This window comes from Microcaecilia unicolor, chromosome 1 (assembly GCF_901765095.1).
Source record: "Microcaecilia unicolor chromosome 1, aMicUni1.1, whole genome shotgun sequence".
NCBI classification, from domain to species: Eukaryota; Metazoa; Chordata; class Amphibia; order Gymnophiona; family Siphonopidae; genus Microcaecilia; species Microcaecilia unicolor.
Genome location: NC_044031.1, coordinates 140,624,875 through 140,647,562, shown reverse-complemented (window position 1 = coordinate 140,647,562; position 22,688 = coordinate 140,624,875). Strand labels below are relative to the sequence as shown.

General features: G+C 41.9%; 1 pseudogene; it reads right to left on the bottom strand.

Moving 5' to 3' along the window:
* Positions 1–3,991: 3,991 nt before the first annotated feature.
* LOC115468839 overlaps positions 3,992–22,688 on the bottom strand; it is a 175,440-nt pseudogene continuing 156,743 nt past the window's right edge.

The following is a 22,688-nucleotide window of genomic DNA, read 5'->3' as shown; positions in this document are numbered from 1 at the left end:
AGCCACATTGAGCCTGCAAATAGGTGGGAAAATGTGGGATACAAATGCAACAAAATAAATAAATAAATAAATAAATGTCTAGTTTGCATTGAGATTTGGTGAGCCTTTTGACTGATTGAGAAATGGTATCGTCCAAGAGTATGTCGAAATTAGTCCAGGTTCGATCAGCTGGATGTTCGCTGGGAGTTGGGTCTAGACAATTGAGGAATTTTAAGTAGTCGTTAGTAGTAGCTGTTAGCGTGAGTCGTAACTTCACTATCTTCTCTTTAAAATATTTTGCAAGATTATCTGCTGATGGGATGTCTATGCTGTTTGTAGTAACCAGAGTGGTATCTAATAGTTTACTCACAAGTTAGAAAAGTTTATGTGTCTCCTTGTAGTCTGGTCCAATATTAGTTTTGTAATATGATCTTTTGGTTTGTCTGATGGTGTATTTGTATTTTCTTTGTAGTTGTTTCCAAGCATTGAGTGTGGAGTCGTCTTTTTTTTTTGTTCCATGTTCATTCTAACCTTCTAACTTGTGTTTTTAGTTTCTTCAGTTCTTCATTAAACCAAGGTATTGAGTACTTCCTGCGTGAGGTTCTGGTTTGCAAAGGTGCTATATTGTCTAATATGTTTAGGCATCTGTTGTCCCATTCTAGAAGAAATTGGTTTGAGTCTGTTTGTGCTGTCCACTCGTTGTTGTACAATTGTTGCCAGAATGTAGACGGGTTAATTTGGCCTCTCGTGGTGTAGGTTATGCGTTGTTGCTTAAGGTGTAGATCTTTTTTCCTCCATTGTAGGGAAAAGTTTAATTTGAAATGGTCAGACCATGGTGTGGCTGTCCATTTGGTGTTAATCGAAGGTTAAGATCTGGGGAGAATTTGTATGTAATGATGTCTAAAGTGTGTCCTTTAATATGGTTGGTTGCGGATTTGGCCATTGGAGATTCCATAGTTGGAAGAAATCCTTGCAATCACTCAAGTTAATTGAGTTAAGATCTTTGAGGTGAAGATTAATATCTCCTATTATGATAAGATTGGAGTTAGAAACACATGTGTTCGATATGAAGTCCATAAAGTGTGTTTGGCAATCCTGCCAGTTGCCTGGTGGTCTGTAGAACAATACTACGTTAAGGTGGTCAATCAAATTTATATGACTGATTCTAACTGAGGCAATCTCAAGTTGTGGAAGTATGGATTCAGCTATTGTTGTAACAGTGAAATGGGATTTATGAATAATAGCTATATCGCCTCCTTTTTTCCATGCCTTGTCCAGTGGGTAATTTTATATCCTGGGGGGCATAGATCTAAGATTATGGGGTCTTTAAGATCATGAATCCAAGTTTCACTAACGAACAAAAGATCAAGCTTCTCTGTTGTAATCCAGTCTGTTATTGTTGTTGTTTTGTTGACTACCGATCTGGCATTTATGTATCCCATTTGGATTGACTGGTAGGGTTCTTTTAGAGTCGAGGATGTGTTAATTTCTATAAGTTGTCTGTCCTCTTTGATTCTGGGTTTGTTGTTTCCTTTCCTTCTATTATGTTGGTTGTGACCGTATGTTGTGGGTTTTTCTTTTATTGGTTGTTATTCTTATGGTAGGGGGTAATGTGATTGGGTGGTCTTTAGGGTATGTGTAGTGTGGGTATGCTGTTGTCAGTGAGGGGGTGGTCACTGTATGATAAATTAGGGATATAGAGTAGATTATTAAGAGTAATTTGTTAGTATTCATTTTAGCGTTGGTTTTGAGAAATATAGTAGGAGCTGATGAAAACCTGGTTAGTTGTGGATAGCAGTAGTATGTGATGGGAGTTATGGTAGTAGTATAATGCAGTAGGAGCAGAAGTAAATGGTAGGATGGAGTATGCAGTCAGGTTACAGCTCAGTATAGTGAAGTGATGTGCAGTTCTCTCAGAAGTACTGATTTACAGATTTTATTTTGAGCTATTGAGATCAGTGGTGGTTCCAGGCCTGTATTATGTTAATGAGAGGTGGTTTACTCACAGTCAATATTCGGAAGTGTTGCCCCAGAGCACTGGGAGTCCTTAATTCTGAGAACTGTATGGGTGGTCGGGTTGGGATCTCCGGTGAGTCAGCTGTTGTGCAGGGTAAGAAGATGGACAAAGCAGGTAGGAGCAGGGGCATCGGCTTCCTTCGGGATGGATGCGGGCCTCTCCTTCCGTGTCTGTCGTGATCGGCGTGGGTCTGTGGTGGGCGGTCACGGGGTTAGGGTTGGTCACAGGATCGCCGTTTGGGAATGTACTTCACCTCAAGGGGCCTCCCGGCGTATAGCCACGTGCACGGTGTGCCTCTTCTCCTCACCTCTGAGCAGTCGTGGTCGGCAGCTGGTCTCTCAGCGCTCCCCTTGCTTCACAGCCTGTGCAGGGCTCCGATGTCCTATCTAGTGCTGCGATCTCGGTCAAAGGGGAAGTCACCTTAGCGTCGGCCCGCCTGTGTGGGCCGTCGGTTGATGCCTGCAGCCATGCTTCAGCCAGCTCGCAGGAGAGATTGTCCGTCTCCGGTGCGGTTGGGGATTGTGTCCGATCAGGGTCGCGCCGTGGCCACGAGGTAGGCAGGAAGCTGCAGTCGGTCCCCAGCATTGTCCCGTTCGTACTGGAAGCTCGCGAGGTGCGCCGGTGGTGTCCTGCGTTTAGCGGTACCCTCCCCGCGTTGTCCTGGCGGCCGAACACAGTCCTGTTCAAGCCGTACAACAATCGGGTTTACTGGAGCAGCAGCTCCGTGACCCTCTTGTTGATGGAAGGAGATGCATACTGACGGAGATAAGGGAAAAGAGGAGAAAAACTGCACATGGATAGAGAAAATAGGCAAAAATTGGATCCACTCTATAACTCCTCCAGTCAAGTCTACAGAGGACCCAGCAAGAAGAAAACAGGAAAGTAAAGAAATAAATGGAAAGGATGCCCTGGAAACTGAGTTAAGGGAACAGATAGAGAGTAGCAGAATCAGAGACTGGGACCAACATGGTCAGAAAAACAAAGTCACTAGACAACAAAGGTAGAAAAATCATTTTATTTTCATTTTAGTGTTTGGAGTATATCCAATTTGAGAATTTACATCAGTCTTTTTTTGCACTGGGTATACTGGAGCAAAAAAAAAAAATCACAATTTTTTTTTCTCCTATATTGGTATAGTATTTTAAATGATACCTGTTTATATGCGCCCTGACTGGTATAAGGGGTCTGGTTACAGTGGGTGTGGCTACCATATAGGCAGAGCCATCGATGGTGACCCCACCCATAATGAGTACCGGCACTTTTTTTCCTACAAAAAAAGTACTGCACAGAACCCTCCAGGAACTGCATGATCCATGCCTCAGCACCTGCTGGAAACAGAGAAATACTGGGGAGCTTTAGCTGAACAGTGCCTTTATAGGGCAGAGTTCACAACTCTGTACTCTGTCGCTATCTGCTTGTTTACAGGTATAACCCTCAAATTCTGCACTGGCTGGGTAAGGAAGCTAAGGAAACAGAAATATTCCCTTTCCTAGTATTTACAATTACCCTTCTGTTTACTAAGCCACACGCTAATGCCAACATAGCCCATTCACTTTTTGGACTGTGTTGGCATTGCCATGCAGCTTAGTAAACAGGGGGTTAGGTATGATTCTTTAAGGTTTTTAAGAGAAAATTCTGGTCCCTTAGTTTATTTTAAATAATTTTTCTAAATGATCAAAAATTGTTTTCTTTTGGATAGCTTAGACAATGCTTAATTATAATTATCAATTATTGCTACAGTAACTTTGCTTCTGTAAAAACAATGCATTGTTTTATGCACTATTTCTATAATAAGTAGGTTCAAAAGTAATCCACTGCAGAAAGCAATAGTGGAAATAGATTTAGAAAACCCAGGCATTTTCTTTCACTTACTTTGATCTTTTTCACTTTGTTGTTGCTGTTATTTTGGTGGGCCTATATCTTACCCCCCCCCCCCCCCCTATTTACTAAGCCACGTGCTAATGCAGACATAGCCCATTCACTTTGAATGGGCTGTGTTGGCATTACCGTGTGGCTTAGTAAACAGGGGAGGGGGATAGTTTTTTGCTCTTTAGATTATTTCTATGGTCCTTTTTTTTCTTTTTCCCCCCTTTAGGTGGCAGATACCAAGTTTTAAGCACTGAGTTGACTTGGCTCCCAGAATTTTACTAGTCTTGCAAAAGTTTATTTAGTTATTATGTCCTGACATTCAATGAGATGGGACTTGCACTGTATTCAATCCTGTGTATTATGCATTCAGGCCACGAAGCCTATGTGCTTTATTCTAGTTTAGAGCAAATTCATGATAAAAGGCAAAACTTGGCCAATATTCATTTTACCAGCCAGACAGGTATTAAATAATCTTGGAACTGGGTACACCTATGTCAAATAATTGAGTACTACAATCTTGAAGATAGGAATGAACACAAAATATGTTTGTTTATCTTTTGGGGGGAAGAAAGAGGGACTATATACAACTATTTCATCATTACATGAAATACTACTGTTTTCATACGCATCACAGTTCAAAAGAATACAATTTAATTTACACTCAAAAACAAGGGAAAGAAAAAAAACATTTAAATTGGTCATTCTACACTTTAAAAAGTAAAATCTGAACAAAATTATTTCTTCATTTCAAGATTTTTTTCACCGCATTATTAAATTTTTGATTAGATTTAGTAGAGGAGAAGTTTCAAGCAATAGGATCTCAATCTGATGGTGCAGCATTATTCCCTTTTTGCTGGCCGACATTCTTTGAGTAATCCGGGTTGAATCTATATCTATATCCATACGGGCGAAGGTGATAAACCAAATACTCTAGCTCATACATTAGTGAGGAATTAATATAATGGAAAGAGACCGAAATATCTGAACAGCACCCTGGACCCTAAAAATAAGATAAAAGCAAAGTATTATGAACCAAACAACATGTTTTGAAAATTTTCTGTGCAAAAAAGTTAAGGCTTCCTAAAATGCTGGCTTAACAATCAGTGGCTAAGATTAGAGTTTTAAATGTAGGGCTATTAAGTCTAATGAACATTGGCCAACCATATTCTAATCTCTACTGAATGCTAATCTTTCTTGCCAAACTTAATTTTAAGTCTTCATTCAATTTCACACCTAAAATCCTTATCCCCTGTATGTAAGGAAAATCTCACTCCTTTCCTATAACACTTAGATCCTTGCAGTAAAAATGCTGACAACTTACCTACTTGTGGTAGTGTTTTAGAACTAATAGCTGTAAACTATACTGTGAATTTAACTTGAATTTAATATATACAAATGTAAACTTCAGAAAGTTCAAAAGCTTAGAAACCTTTCATTAGGTTTACCTTATCACTCAAGGGTACTTCACAATGGTATTCACATCTTAACAAGAAAGCACATTCAGAACTCTTATAAAACTCTTTTTGGGGGTGAAGAGAGGATTTGGTGAAGCACTGTTTCTCATCTGGGTTTTCTATACACAGCAGGATAGATCAGGACTATAAGTGGGCCTCATCACCATAGGTCACCAGGTCAGATTAATGCTCCTAGAGCTCAGAACCAAGTGCAAAGGTTCTAAGCATGCATGGTAGTAATGATCTTAGCATTTTAGTTACAGAGCTCATGAAGGAATGCAACTCAGGGCGATTGGAGAGACTGTGTGCCTGATTTGTCCTACTTTTTCTGTAAGCTGAAAAGTCCTAACCTCTTTAGCCTTACCTCATAAGGGAGTCATTTCATCCCCTTTATCACTTTGGTTATTCTTCTCTCTACTTTTTCTACTTCAGCTAACTCTTTTTTTCAGATGCAGCAACCAAAATTGCACACAATATTCAAGGTGTGATTGCACCAGGGGGCAATAAAGAGGCTTTATAATATTCTCAGTTTTGTTCTCCATTCCTTTCCAAATACATAACAATCAATTTACTTTCTTAGCTGCCGTTAAACACTGGGCAGAGGGTTTCAACGTATCAACAATGACACCTAGATCTTTTTCCTGGGCGGTAACACCTAATGTGGAACCCTGCATCATATAGCTAGTTTGGATTCCTCTTTTCTAGATGTATCACTTTGCACTAGCTCATATTAAATGTCATGTGCCATTTTGGTTCTCAGTCTCCTAAGGTCCTCTTGTGATTTTAACAACTTTGAATCATCTCATTCGTTATTCCTGTATCTAGATCATTTATAAATATGCTAGAAAGCAGCAGTCCCAGCACAGACCCCAAGGAATCCCACTATTTACCCTTTTTCATTGAGAATATTGGCCATTTAATCTTACTCTCTGTTTTTTATCTTTTAACCAGTTCTTAATCCAGAATAGGACACTATCCTGCTTATAATCGAACGAGAAAAACGCCCAAGTTCCGACCTAAATCAGGAGACGGACGTTTATCTCACAAAAACGAATAATGCGGTATAATCGAAAGCCGAACTTGGACGTTTTCAACTGCACTTCATCGCGGAAGCGTACAAAGTTGACGGGTGCGTGTCGGAGGCGTGGTGAAGGCGGAACTGGGGCATGGTTATCACCCGAACAGAGATGGGCGCCTTTTGCCGATAATGGAAAAAAAGTATGCGTTTGTAGCTAGAATTTAGGGCACTTTTCCTGGACCCTGTTTTTTCACAAATAAGGCCCCAAAAAGTGCCCTAAATGACCAGATTACCACCAGAGGGAATCGGGGATGACCTCCCCTGACTCCCCCAGTGGTCACTAACCCCCTCCCACCACAAAAAAAATGATGTTTCACAACTTTTTATTTTCACCATCAAATGTCATACCCACCTCCCTGGCAGCAGTATGCAGGTCCCTGGAGCAGTTGTTAGGGGGTGCAGTGGACTTCAGGCAGGTGGACCCAGGCCCATCCCCCCCTACCTGTTACAATTGTGCTGCTTAATGCTTAGTCGTCTACCCCCCCCCAAACCCACTGTACCCACATGTAGGTGCCCCCTTCACCCCTTAGGGCTATAGTAATGGTGTAGACTTGTGGGCAGTGGGTTTTGAGGGGGATTTGGGGGGGCTCAACACACAAGGGAAGGGTGCTTGCACCTGGGAGCTCTTTTACCTTTCTTTTTGTTTTTGTAAAAGTGCCCCCTAGGGTGCCCAGTTGGTGTCCTGGCATGTGAGGGGGACCAGTGCCCCTCCCACGAACAAATGCCTTGGATTTATTCGTTTTTGAGCTGGGCGCTTTCATTTTCCATTATCGCTGAAAAGCAAAAACGCCCAGCTCACAAATTGTCGAATAAAACATGGACGTCTATTTTTTTCAAAAATACGGTTCGGTCCGCCCCTTCACGGACCCGTTCTCGGAGATAAACGCCCATGGAGATAGACGTTTTCGTTCGATTATGCCCCTCTATCTCATATCCCATGACTTTCTAATTTCCTCAGCAGTCATTTATGAGGTACTTTGTCAAATTCCTTCTGAAAGGATTTTCTGGTTTGCGGCTATGTGCCTGAAATAGCTCCAGTAGTCTGCTCCAGACACCAGCTCTCAAACTTTATGAGCTGCTCCACGAAGGCTATCATTGACAAAATCAGGGGAATTGCAATTGGTGTGGACTCATTCTCGAGTTACTTGAAATGAATCAGGAGCTAAGTCTCAGAGGCTATTGTGCCCTGTCTGATACCAAGGAAAATGAGCAGTGCGCATGTTAGGGGTGCTTTGAGGACACTGATGGCCATGATACCTCTCAGCATTGTGCCCCTTAAATTATTTTGAAAAAGAATGCTTAAATTGAACACCAGGCATGAGCCAAGAAAGTGCGAGTGTCGAGTGGCTAGGTCCTGCACAACAGAAGGGAAAACATGAATGGTAAACTTTCAAAAGTTTTACTGAAACCAGAGAGCTGTTCCCACATGGGGTTCTACTGGATAACATCCCGCTTCTCCTTGAATTAAAGAAAAAAATGTTAAATTATTGCCAGTGAAATTATTTCAGAGTTATGGAGCTGTGGACTTTTTCTGCATCTATGCTGTGTAGGGATTCACCCTCAGAGTCCTGTCAACTTGGAATTCAATTTGGAAGCTAGATCCTGCTGCATAAACTGATCAGCCTCAAGTGGGGATATAGCCTTATCTTTTTTTTTTTTAACTCTTGAGGTCTTTAGAGTTTTCCTTGCCTTAATGTGAAACATGTAATGGTGAAGCTACTCCTTCTACATTTCCGACAGGACAGTTGGATATAGAGGCAGATGCTCTATAAGCCTGTAAAAAGAGTTAACAGGAGAAGGTTTTTATACTCTTAAGAAGATGCTCTGTGGAGCTCTTCAAAGTACTCTTTTGAATCTATTCTTGTCTGATATTTCTTGATGGTGACTCTAGTGAAGAGACAAAACTTGTAGTTTGGGAATGCATTCTATTTTCTGCACAGAAATCTTGTGCATTGTTGGGCAATTTGCACTTGACTATAAACGAAGTTGGCATCTGTATAATCAAGAAAGCATTGGAGCAGAATGCTTCTTGCTTGGTATTCTTCCTCGTAGATGCTGCTCGCACAGAACCTTTGTTTGCCACACTCTGCATAGAGCATGCTGAAAGCCTTGTTCTGTGCCAGATGAGGCTTCTTGCACAAGCAGTGAACATAAAGCAGAGTTAGCATTCTATTATTTGCTGTTGTGCTGAAGTCTGTATTAGTTCATGACCAGGCCTCCTCCTTTTGATGGGGCCTTTTTCTGGCATAGAGGTGCCTTCAGGTGACTCAAACAGTGGATCCATGCACCTGCTTTTCTTCCTTCCTGGATATGGTTAGTGTAGGTGATTTGAGGCCCCTCTTGTCCAGCTCTAAGTAGACAGATGGGAATGTTAGGTGCCTCAGACCTAACCATGATATTTTCTAGGAGTGCTTCTCAATACCCCAGGCATGCCAGATATGTTCACTAAACTGAACTCAATGGTGAAGATATGAGGGAGTATTTATTTATTTATTTAGATTTTGCTCACACCTTTTTCAGTAGTAGCTCAAGGTGAGTTACATTCAGGTACTCTGGATATTTCTCTGTCCCCGGAGGGCTCACAATCTAAGTTTGTACCTGAGGCAATGGAGGGTTAAGTGACTTGCCCAAGATCACAAGGAAGGGAATCATTTGCTTGGGGAACAAGAGGAAAAATAGGTAGAGAAGACCAGACACACCCAAAAGGTTGGAGGCAAAGGTTATTCAAAATGGAAGAACTAAATTGCATCTATGTGCTAGTCTTGGAAAAAAAAAAGCCCTGAAGGGTCTCACAAGGTGGTAACTGCAGAAATCCTGTGCCTGCTCTGGAAAAAACCAAGAGGGGAAGCCGTGTCAGTAGTGCCAGAATGTATCATCCACTTCTATGGTCAAGGTCTGAGGCACCTAACATTCCCACCTGTCTATATAGAGCTGGACAAGAGGGGCCTCAAATCACCTTAACAAAGAAACGACAACTAATAAAAGTTCACACAACACCAAACACAGAAGACCCATACCAAACAATCCAAGTGGGCTACATCAATGCCAGATCCGCTGTAAACAAAACAGCAATACTAACAGACTGGATCATGTCAGAAAACCTTGACCTACTTTTCATCAATGAAACCTGGATCCATAACCAAAAGGACCCTATAATCCTAGACCTGTGCCCTCCAGGATACAAAATCACACACTTGACCAGAAAGGATAAGAGAGGCGGAGGCATAGCACTAATCTATCGATCCAACTTTACCACCGAAACCACCGCCGAGTCCATAACACCTCAACTTGAAATTGCCTCAATCAGAATCCACAACAAAACCCTACGCAATCATTTGAATTGTGTCTTGTTTTACAGACCTCCAGGCAATTGGAACTAAGGCCAGACCAACTTCATGGACTTCATTTCAAACACATGTGTAACCAACTCCAATATACTAGTATTAGGAGACATCAACCTTCACCTAGAAGACTCAAACTCTATCAATGCACGAGAATGTAAGGAATTCCTCCAATTATGGGATCTCAAATGGCCACAAATGCAAGCAACCCACGTCAAAGGGCATACACTCAATCTCATCTCTCACAAACTTTCAACAGACCAAAAGTTAATAACAGATATTAAATGGACAGAAAAACACCCTGGACCGATCACTACAAACTAAACTTATCCCTACACTGGCGGAAGAAGGGTTTACACTGAATACAAGAACACACATCCTAGAGCATAAGAGGTCAAGTAAACACGAAAACATTCTGGCAACTGATATACAATAATGAATGTACAGCACAAACGGACTCCATATACTACCTCTTAGAATGGGATAAAAGATGCAAAAGCATACTAGATGAAATAGCACCCTTTCTAACAAGAATCTCACGTAAGCATAACTCAATACCATGGTTCAACGATGAACTGAAAAAGCTAAAAACACAATCCAGGAAACTCGAACGAGCATGGAGAAAAACAAAAGATGAACTTACACTCAACGCATGGAAACAAATACAAAGAAAATACAAATACGCAATAAGACAGACCAAAAGATCACTCTGTAAAACTAAAATAGGGACAGATTACAAAGACAGGAAGAAATTATACCAACTCGTGAACAAACTCCTAGACACCAACTTGGTCAGTACAACGAATACAGACATCCCATCTGCAGATAAACTTGCTAAGTATTTTAATGAAAAAATTGTAAACCTATGCAACATGCTACCTCAGGACAACACTGACATCGAAAACTTCCTTAATGAGTTGGACCCAACCTTTGGAGGATACCCGGCTGACCGAACCTGGTCAAACTTCGCCCTCCTTACCGTCGAAACAGTTACCCGGGCGATTGCAGGTTCTCCAACGCTCACTGTAAACTAGATACCTGCCCCAGCTACCTAATGAAATCTGCCCCTGACCACTTCATAGCAGACCTCACATCCCACCTAAATTACACGCTTCAGCAAGGTCTCTTCCCTAAGGAATGTTTTCCGTAACCTGGTACAATCAATGGTGCTCAGTCACCTAGATTACTGTAACGCACTCTACGCTGGCTGCAAAGAACGAATAATCAAGAAACTTCAGACAGCTCAGAACACTGCAGCGAAGCTCATATTCGGTAAAACAAAATATGAAAGTGCTAAACCCTTAAGAGAAAAACTACACTGGCTCCCAATTAAAGAATGCATCACGTTCAAAATATGCTCCTTAGTCCACAAAATCATTCACGGAGATGCACCAGCCTACATGTCAGACCTGATAGACTTACCACCCAGGAATGCCAAAAGATCATCCCGCACATTCCTCAATCTACACTACCCAAACTGCAAAGGTCTAAAATACAAACTAATGTACGCTTCAAACTTTACCTACTTGAGCACACAGCTATGGAACGCATTGCCGCGCAACCTAAAAACGATTTACGAACTAATGAACTTCCGCAAACTGCTGAAGACCCATCTCTTTAACAAGGCATACCACAAAGATCAACCAATGTAACACACACAATTCCTCCACATATATTCAAAACTGTCTTATAATATCTGCTTGTCATGCTATTATCTTGTTTTATCATAATCATACTGCTTGTTATACTACTATCTTGCTTTTCATTATCATATTGCCCAAGATTCCTCTGTAACACTAAATGTCTATTGCCTAATGTCTTCCATTTTTCAAGTTGTACTGTAAGCCACATTGAGCCTGCAAAAAGGTGGGAAAATGTGGGATACAAATGCAATAAAATAAATAACTAAATAAGGAAAATGGCAATATCCTACTCACCCCGAAAAAAAAAAAAAAATTATCAAGAAAAATACAAATGAAATCACTAACTACCGTCCAGTAGCAACTTGTCAGGTTCTCAGGTTCAGAGCCTGCAGGGCTGGGCTCTGGAGCAAATGTGAGCCCTTGGGCTGCTGACGAGGAGCGACAGCAGCAGGCAAAACCCACCAACCAACGCTGGGCAAGCACACCGACACCAGCAGGGACTGCAGGCACCGCCCAGCGAGCCGGAACACATGGACTGGAACACTGGACTGGAATTCCCCGAACTGGAGGACACAGGACTGGAACCCCCCCGGACTGGAACACTGGACTGGAATTCCCCCGGACTGGAGTACACAGGACTGGAACACCGGACTGGTCCACACAGCTTCACCTGCACTTAACTACTAAGCCCCCCAGGAGTTGAGCTCCTGGGTTCGAGTAGCCGGCAGGACTTACTGGATACCGGATGACACAGGGACCAGGACTGGAAACAGAAGTACTCCTAAACCTAAACTGATCTAAGTGCTCCCAAGCCCTAACCCAGCAGGAGTGTTCCTAACAGAAAACTGACAAAAGGACTTCCTAAGCCCTATACTAAACAGGAGCTCCTAAGCCCTGCTCAACAAAGGGAAGACAGGGAAGGCACAAGGAAAAAGCAGGAAAGCAAACACACGCTAGCAAAGGAGCTTCCTAAGCCCCCACGCTACAGCAGTGCACCACCGCACTAACCTAACCCAGGTTCCACTAAGCACCAAGCTACTGACGTACTTCTCACAGCGAACTGAAGTGCCTCTAACAGCACCAAACCCAGAAGTACTTCTAACAGCAAACTGAAGTGCTTTCTACAGCACCCAAAACCCAAACAGCAAAGACTGCAATGCTCCCAATAGCACAAACACCAGAAGTACTTCTAACAGCAAACTCTGCAGTGTTCCTAACAACACCAAACCCTGAAGTACTTCTATCAGCAACAGAGCTTCCAAAGCCCTACACACAGCAATGCTTCCAAAACCAAGAGGGAAAAGCAGGAGAACCATAAGGGAAAAGCAGGAAAGCTAAACAAACAAACACCAGTGCACACTGCACTAACACTAACCTGGACCTTAGCAAAAGCAAGCAGGGAAACTAGACACAAAGTCAGAAGTGCACACTGCACCACCCTACCTAAAGCAAACACCACCGTTGCAAAGGCCCTGAAGGAAACAACACCACTTCCATATCAAGGCCCTCCCTGATGATGTCACACTCCCTAGACTCAGGCAACAGCACACTGACCCAGAGAGCACACTGAAACCCATAGAGGCCCAACCCACACCAATGCAACACGGTGAAGCACTTGAAGCCAGTACACCCAAAGAGAGTTAGAGCTAACTCCGTCCACACACACAGCTGTAGTAAAGTGAAACAATTAGCCCCATGCTGCTGGAAGCTGCCAGCACAGAGAGACAGAGCCAGCTCAGAAAGGACAGACAAAAAAAACAGAAGCCAGCTAAGAAGCTGACCCCCAGGCAAGAGGTAAGTTTGAGAGGGGTTCATACCCCAGTCATAACACAACTATCCTGTTGGTAGTCAAACTGATGGAAAGCATGGTAACCAAACAATTTACAGATTATATAAACTAATTCTCAATATTACACGAATCACAGTCAGGATTTCGCCCCCTCCACAGCACAGAAACAGTACTACTCACTCTCCTAGCCAAATTCAAGCAGGAAATAGCAATAGGCAAAAACATCCTTCTCCTCCAATTCGACATGTCTAGTGCATTCGACAGGGTAAACCATAATATACTAATAAGATTACTAGACAACTTCAGGATTGGTGGAAATATACTTAGCTGGATCAAGGGTTTCCTAACCACAAAAACATATCAAGTAAAATCAATATCATCACCGTGGAAAGCAGAATGTGGAGTACCACAAGGATCACCACTATCATCGATCCTCTTCAACCTAATGATGATCCCACTAGCCAAGCCCTTATCCAACCAAGGCCTTAACCCTTTCATCTATGCAGACGATGTCACAATATACATTCTTTACAAACCTAAACTGATAGAAATCACCAACAAAATCAAGCTCAGCTTGAACATCCATGGACTCATGGGCAAATGCATTTCAACGAAAACTCAACAAAGAAAAAAAACATTGCCTCATCCTCTCATCCCAACACAGCACGGACAACCCCACAAGTATCAACATCCCAGATTACACCCGCTCCATCTCAGACAGCCTGAAAATCCTCGGCGTTACAATGGACCACAACTTAACACTAGAGAGCCAAGTGAAATCCACAACAAAAAAAATGTTCCACTCAATGTGGAAACTCAAACGTGTGAAACAATTCTTCCCGAGGGAAACATTTCACAACCTGATATAATCAATTGTACTAAGCCAAGTTGACTACTGCAATGGAATCTATGCGGGATGCAAAGAACAAACCTTAAAGAAACTTCAGACTGCTCAAATCACGGCAGCTAGGCTTATATTTGGAAAATCGCGATTCGATAGCGCCAAACCCCTCCGCGAAAAACTACACTGGCTCCCAATCAAAGAAGACTTAGCTAAATAAACAACCCGAGCTCTTAGGGATATCAATAGAAAAATATCATCCAACAATAACGATATCCACAATAATATGATTGTGACCAAAAGACTCTTTTTATGTATTGGAGGAAAAAGTCTCAAACAAGCAGAAAGAACTCCATCGTTGAATATATCAACATAAGGGAGATCCACTGAATCATCATGGGCAAAAAACCTCCTAATAAATAGAGCTTTTATGCTTCCAAAAAGGCTTCTCAATAACTACTACTACTACTATTATTTAGCATTTCTATAGCGCTACAAGGCATACGCAGCGCTGCACAAACATAGAAGAAAGACAGTCCCTGCTCAAAGAGCTTACAATCTAATAGACAAAAAATAAATAAAGTAAGCAAATCAAATCAATTAATGTGAACGGGAAGGAAGAGAGGAGGGTAGGTGGAGGCGAGTGGTTACAAGTGGTTACGAGTCAAAAGCAATGTTAAAGAGGTGGGCTTTCAGTCTAGATTTAAAGGTGGCCAAGGATGGGGCAAGACGTAGGGGCTCAGGAAGTTTATTCCAGGCGTAGGGTGCAGCGAGACAGAAGGCGCGAAGTCTGGAGTTGGCAGTAGTGAAGGGAACAGATAAGAAGGATTTATCCATGGAGCGGAGTGCACGGGAAGGGGTGTAGGGAAGGACGAGTGTGGAGAGATACTGGGGAGCAGCAGAGTGAATACATTTATAGGTTAGTAGAAGAAGTTTGAACAGGATGCGAAAACGGATAGGGAGCCAGTGAAGGGTCTTGAGGAGAGGGGTAGTATGAGTAAAGCGACCCTGGCGGAAGATGAGACGGGCAGCAGAGTTTTGAACCGACTGGAGAGGGGAGAGGTGACTAAGTGGGAGGCCAGCAAGAAGCAGATTGCAGTAGTCTAAACGAGAGGTGACAAGGGTGTGGATGAGGGTTTTGGTAGAGTGCTCGGAAAGAAAGGGGCGGATTTTACGGATGTTGTAAAGAAAGAAACGACAGGTCTTGGCGGTCTGCTGGATATGAGCAGAGAAGGAGAGAGAAGAGTCAAAGATGACCCCAAGGTTTCGAGCTGAGGAGACAGGGAGAATGAGAGAGCCATCAACAGAAATAGAAAACGGGGGGAGCGGGGAGGTGGGTTTGGGGGGGAAAATGAGAAGCTCGGTTTTGGTCATATTTAATTTCAGGTGGCGTTGAGACATCCAGACAGCAATGTCAGACAAGCACGCTGAAACTTTGGTTTGGATGCAAGGTGAGATATCAGGGGTAGAAAGGTAGATTTGGGAGTCATCAGCATAGAGATGGTAGGAAAAGCCATGGGATGAGATTAATGAACCAAGGGAAGAAGTGTAGATAGAAAAGAGGAGGGGACCAAGAACAGAACCCTGAGGTACGCCGACAGGCAGAGGGATAGAAGTAGAAGAGGATCCACCAGAGTGAACACTAAAGGTGCGGAGGGAGAGGTAGGAAGAGAACCAGGAACTGTGTAATATTACTAAGCTGTTCAAAGAATATTACACGGTTACTGAGAAGCCTTTTTGGAAGCGTAAAAGCTCTGTTTATTAGAAGGTTTTTTGCCCGTGATGATTCAGTGGATCTTCCTTATGTTGATATATTCAACGATGGAGTTCTTTCTATTTGAGGCTTTTTCCTCCAATACATAAAAAGAGTCTTTTGGTCACAATCATATTATTGTGGATATCGTTATTGTTGGATCCCAATCAAAGAACACATTGCTTTCAAAATTTGCACCCTGGTTCACAACATTATCTACAGTGAAGCCCCGGGACACATGACAGACTTGATCGACCTACCAACTAGAAACACATCCAAATCAACACGAACATATCTAAATCTGCACTACCCAAGCTGCAAAGGACTTAAATATAAATCAACTTACGCATTCAGTTTTTCCTACATAAGCACACAACTGTGGAACACATTACCAAAAGCCTTGAAAACGACATACGACCACCTAAACGACCGAAAAACACTAAAAACTAACCTGTTTAAAAAGGCATACCCTACCGATCCAACTTAAATACCTGATCTCAGCAACACAACAAAACTAAAATACAGAATGGACATAACACAACTCTTCCGCTGTATGATTCCCTAATATGGCTGCACCACATGAACTTTATCTTACCACAACATCACTTTGTATTTGTTCACACCGGAGTCAGCAAACGCCTCGCCGGTACTATGTAAGTCACATTGAACTTACGAACAGGTGGGAAAATGTGGGATACAAATGTAACAAATAAATAAATAAAATTCATTCTACTTGTTGACAGAACAACCTTATACACCTGTACAGTGCTTCAGGCGACCATTTATATGGAAACAATCCCAACTTAAAGCTGACTTTGTATTTTCTCCTGCATTACCCTCACACCAATAATGTCAACCTACCTGATGGTTCTGAAATAGCCTAAATACTGAAAATAATTTAGTCAGTCTGAGACAAGCATCCTCTGCTTTATGTAGTACAGATACAAATCAAACATTTAAGAATGCTAAAATGCTTGTAAACTTACTTCAACAGGAGAGTAATAAGTGTAGTTCCAGTACCAAAATGTACTTAGCATAAAACCTGTGATTAAGAGGTATTCAGGATCTAAGGGATGGAACGTCTCTTTACCGCTTGTGTCTCTGGAATCTCCTGCTTCCACATTAATACGCTCCATACATTCTCCCAGGGCAAGGTCTTCCACAGATGAAACATGAGTGCATTTCTCAGTTTTGAAAGCATCAACAAATCTCTTCAAAGCTTCTTTACTTAGCACATATCCAGCACCTCCGCTCATATAGCCCTGCTTTACAAAAGGCTTGAACCGTCTCCCAAAATAAATTGGATGGTCTGGGTTGTGTTTTGAGAGAAGCCATCTTAGATTATCTAGTACAACGTAGGTATCATCATCTGCTTTCAAAAACCAGTCAGCATCATCTAAATGATGGTCATGCACATACTGGAAGGCTTTAACAGTTTTCCAGTATAGCTGATCTCTTCCTTCTATGGTTTCTAGGCCCACAGTAGGAAAGTCTTTGTTAGCTTCAGAGTTCATGAACAGGATTTTATTGCAGTGCTGTGCCCAAGTAGCTTTGACATGCTTAGCCTTTACCTCCAGATTCTGTGGACAAGTGATCACACAGCAAAGAATTCTGACCTTCTGAAACAGTTCTTCAGACACATTCTTATTCTCATCTATATGGGATAAAACAAAAAAGTATTAACTATGTTCATAGCTTAACAATGAAACATCCTCTTTCTTTTAACGAAAACAAAAAAAATGCGCTAAAATAGAATTTTCCTAGTCATCAGAAATATATCCCTTTCCCTCTCATATAGATAGAGAGAGATACAGATATCTATAGATATCTATATCAATAGATATATCTCTCTATCTATCTCTATACCTATATATATAAAATAAACTCAACTTTTAGGCCTAAGTGTGTCTGGTTGACAAGAGGCCCCTGTTTGCTGCCAAAGATGTGTACTTTGGAAAGAATGTGACCTTGAAACAGAAGGACTAGCAGGCCAGAAGATAGCCGACAGACTGTCCATACTACTGAAAAACCATGGGCCAGGTTACAGTACGGAGGATGCCAGAACTTGACAGGTAGAGAAGGGGAAAAAACAAAAAGCAGTTGGCACAGTGACTTAAGGCCAGAGAAAGAATGAGAAAAACCTTGCAACAGAAGGAACAAGCACACTAATAGGGGGACAAGGTATCAGGTCAGGCAGGGGTATGGTGAAAATGTTGCAGTGAGGCAGGAATAGAATTGTCAGCATCACTGTCTTAACATTTAAACAGGTGTCAGCTAGTTCTGAAAATTTCCATCTGCTCTGGACAGTTTTCAGTCTCTAGGGGCATACAAATCATATGATGTAGGATGCACTGCATGTCATGTGCGAGGATTACAAAGGTTATCATTTCCACCTACCCAAAGACACCTGCTAGCACATGAAGCACACAATACATTCTTTAATTGTGATTAATTTCATAGGCTTATATACAACACTGACAGGATTTAGTGCCCAATATACTAAACGGAGTTAAATACCTGCAATCTCTATTTCAAGTAATTAATGTGTGTAAATCAGCTACGTTCATGTTGAAGCAATATCTATGCCTAAGTATACAAAATAGCTCACATCAGACACAAACCGTAAAGATGATGCATAAACTGGATAAAAATAATATGGAAGGTAACACAAAGACAAGCTACTTTACAGAATTAACACCTGCTTTATTTGCATATCATCATATATTAATACCTAGAAACACCTCATCTACAGTTACTGTTGATGCAGTTTAGTACATCAGCACCTCAGTGTCACAAGCACAGTGGAAGAGTCTCTTAACAGGTCTTGAGCAAAATGCTTTCATTTAATAGCTCTTGCAAGTTTAAATTACAAGATAGCCTTGGCCTCCCAAACAGAAGGCCAAGGTTGTCTTGTCATCTAAAGTGTGCAATGCAGTTTCACCTTTCAGAGAATGAAGTCTGGATGTTGGTAGAACTACTGGCTGGTCAAGATGGAATTCTGCCACAACCTTGGGAAGAACGAACTTTGGATGCAGAGAATCACTTTTGTTAAAAACTTTCTATAAGGTGGATCAATTACAAGAACCTGGAGCTCACTTACTCTGTGAGCGGAGATTACCACCACCAAAAACAAGACTTTCTAGGTCAGGTACCTCAGCTGATGTGTTAAGAGGCTCAGAAGGAGTTTTCTTCAGCTAGGTAAGAAAAATGAGGTTCCAAGACAATGCATGAGGCTTTAACAGAAGAAAGCAGTGCATAAAGTGAACAATGAAAGGTTGTACTATAATAGAACTGGTTTTGAGATCAGACTGATGTAAAAGGTGTTCTAGTAGTTTTTGTGGGTGCAGGAAAAGGATCTAGGTCCTTATGCAAATCTCTTCTATTACGTATGGCCACCTAGTAGAATCTGTTTTAGAAGCAAAGACCTGAGAAAACACTGTAAAGCAAGATCAGATAAACTAATGTTACCCTCACAACATCCAAGCAGTGAAAGCTAGGGACTATGTTGGAATGTAGCACTGTTTTTATCACACAAGATCAAGAAACAATCCAAACTCATGGAACTCCTGAAGGAGAGTTCCAGCTGCAGTAGGAACCAAACACATCTTGACCAATATGAGGCTAGGTCTTGTCCTGAGTTTTAGGATGAGTTCTTGCTATTAGAGGAACTTGTAAATATGTGTACTGAAGACCTCTTCCCCAATGAAGGAGCAAAGAATCCAATGCTAGTTTGCTCTGTGTCCTATCCTTGGGGGGGGGGGGGGGGCGCACAACTGGGGAAAGCACCAAAAAAAAAAAGTTCCACTCTGGATGACAGCATTGCCTGCAACATATTTTCAAACACTATTTGTGGGGAAGAAGGATTCGACTGTTTGTCCACTAGGATGTGGTCCTTGCTTGCTAGATATGTGGCCCTGATAGACATTCTGTGAGAAATGGCCATTTCTACATTCTGACTTCCAACACAGCTACAATCCTGTTTCTCCCTGTTTATATAGCACATGGCTACATGGTTGAATTAGGATAACTTGATGTACACTCAATCTCTGAAAGCCCTTAGAACGTTCCATATTGCCCTGAGCTCTACAAAAACGTATCTGATGAAGTTGTTCATGAGTGTGAAACCCATCTTCACAAGTTCTCCAACCCAGTTTGGATGCTTCTGTTCTACCCGAATTTGCAAAATTTGGAAGTGTAACTTGCTTTGCCACACTGGAATGATTTGTCCACAAGGCCAAACAGTTCCACGGAGGACTGGTAAGAAACTATGTCCTGAAGGCACCCAGAGGCAGAGTCAAATGTGTGAAAAAGGTCCACCGGGCTTGTCTCAAATTGAGATGTCACAAAACACATTTGAAGTACTCCAAACTTGAATAACATACTTTAATTAGCTAATACATATACATGTATATTAAACAACTATCACAGTTTCTATGGAACTCACTTCCACTCGCTCATTCTCCAATTCATTCACAGGCAAATAATCTCACACATTCCCATTCCATAAATACATCTTTATACAAGAAGCATAGTTATAAATATGACATCAAAAACGTCCTTAATAGCCTGATTGAATTTGCAGTCTGTATTCACCATGCAACCCGTTCAACTAATGTTCCTAGATCTTTTTTTCATACTTCAAACTCAACAATGACCAGTGCTGCAGATAAAAGTGGAAACCTAAGGTTCCTTGGTCTTTATCACGGCTTTTCGAGCCAAATTGGTCACAAAACCATAATGTCAGACCCGATTGAAGACTATTTCAATGTCCAGTGCTTCAATTGTAGAAAAATATATATTAATGCATGTTGAATCTTCAGATAATGATAACCATACACACTGTGTTTTTATTTATTTATGGTTTACTTATATCCCACATTTTCCCACTCATGCAGGCGCAATGTGGCTTACATAGAATTAAATAAGAGTACAAAGGTAAAACTCAGGCAAGTATACAAGAGGCAAATAGGGGAGGAGAATCTAACAGCAAGATCTAGGCAGGGTAAGGGACAAGGGGAGCATCAATCAACAGAGTAAGTTGGAGAGTAAGTCTTAGCAAAGAGGAATGTCTAACAACTTCTTGAAAAGGGCATGGTCCACTTGAGTTTTAAGGTGACGAGGTAGTGCGTTCCAGAGTTTGGGACTCCAATAGCGGAAGGACGAGGCAAAGATCTGCTTGTACTTGACACCCTTACAATTCGGAAAGTGGAGGTGGAGATAGGACTGAGCAGCAGGATTGGCATTTCTTGGCGGAAGGTCGATCAAGGGGAGCGTGTAATCCGGGGCAGCACCATAGATGATTTTATGTGTTAGGGAGCAGATCTTAAAAGCAATGCACTCCTGTACCGGCAGCCAATGAAGTTGAAAGCGCAGGGGTTCAGCGTGAGCAAAGTGTCTTTCTCTAAGGATGAGTCTCGCCGCAGTGTTCCGAGCCGTTTGGAACTTTTTCGATAGGGAGGCCTGGCAACCCAAATAAATTCCACTACAGTAATCCAGATGGGATAGGACGAGCCAGTGGACAAGAGTACGAAACAAATCTCTGGTAAGGAGGCATCTGATTCGCTGAAGTCCTCATGTTCCTTATGTTCTGCGTTACAACGCTCAATGGCAAGGGGAAGGTTACCAGAGAAACCGTGAAGACCAACTCAACAGCATATCTTTACATCTTCTTGGCCCTCAATGTGAGACTGCATTTTGTGGATCACTTCATCAGGAGGACCCATATATGAAGCCTATAATCATTCGGACAAAACAGATCCAAAACTTAACACATCACAATCTCAAACTTATCTGTTTATGTATATATATAACATCTAAGAAATACACTTATTGGCTGCGCGCCATTGAGTCTTTTATCCAAGGGGGGTAAGCGGAACTTCATACCCGTGCGTGCCTCACACAGCGTACTAAGACGAGCTTTAAATACCCTTTTAGGACCGCCCCTAACCTGATATCTCGTTTTATAACCATTATACTTAGAGTTTTAATCCTTTGGGGGCCCACTGTATCCCATGTGAAGATGTAATGTTGTTCTATTGCAAGTAATTGGGCACTTGCATCGCCACCTCTGCTACTGGGGGCAAGTTGTGTCAAAACCAAGCACTTTAAATCCTCTATAGCATGATTTTGTTTAATCCAGCGAGTGACCAATGATGCTTCTTTTTTTTGGATTTGAAAGGTTGCTAATATGCTCTGCTAACCTATTTTTGAGTTGTCTCTTAGTGTGTCCAATGTAATAAAGCAAGCATGGACAAATAATACAATAAACCACTCTCTCACCGTTACAAGATGTATTAGCTTGCAAATAAAACCTTTTCAAAGTGCCTGGGATTTTGACCCATTTAACGGAAACTAAGCCCCATACTAAAAGAAAAGGTTTGGTTAAGGCTGGAGCCTTGTCAGCCAGAACCTCCTCACCATCGCAGCTGACCATTGAGAGGTTCGCAGTGAAAACGCCTGATCAAAAATTCGGGAGCAACCCTGCTGTCCCAGGAGGAGGAGAACCTTGCGACCAAGACTTGGATGTTACACTCTCACCCCCAGATACCAATCCACCACCTCCACCCGCAGCTTTCCTGTCCCAGCTGAGGTCGTCGGAATAGGAAGACGGTGAAGATCGGCCTCAGGTAAGAGGCTCTGTTGACGGGAAGGCCAGCGGAGGTTTGGGGCCTTTGAATCCCCAGCCATTGTTGTCATCTAAACTGGAGCCGGTTACATTGGAGAGCATCTGGCATGCTCTCCAAAACCTTGACATTAAACTGATTAATTCTATTCAAGAGATTTCTACTCTGATAACTACGGTTGATACACTTTCTAAATCGTTTGAAAAAACAAAAACAGATTCTGCTAACCAAATGTCTGAAATAAAAGAAGAAGGGAAAACATTACAAGACTTTTCTTTGGAGATGATAAAAGACAAAAATT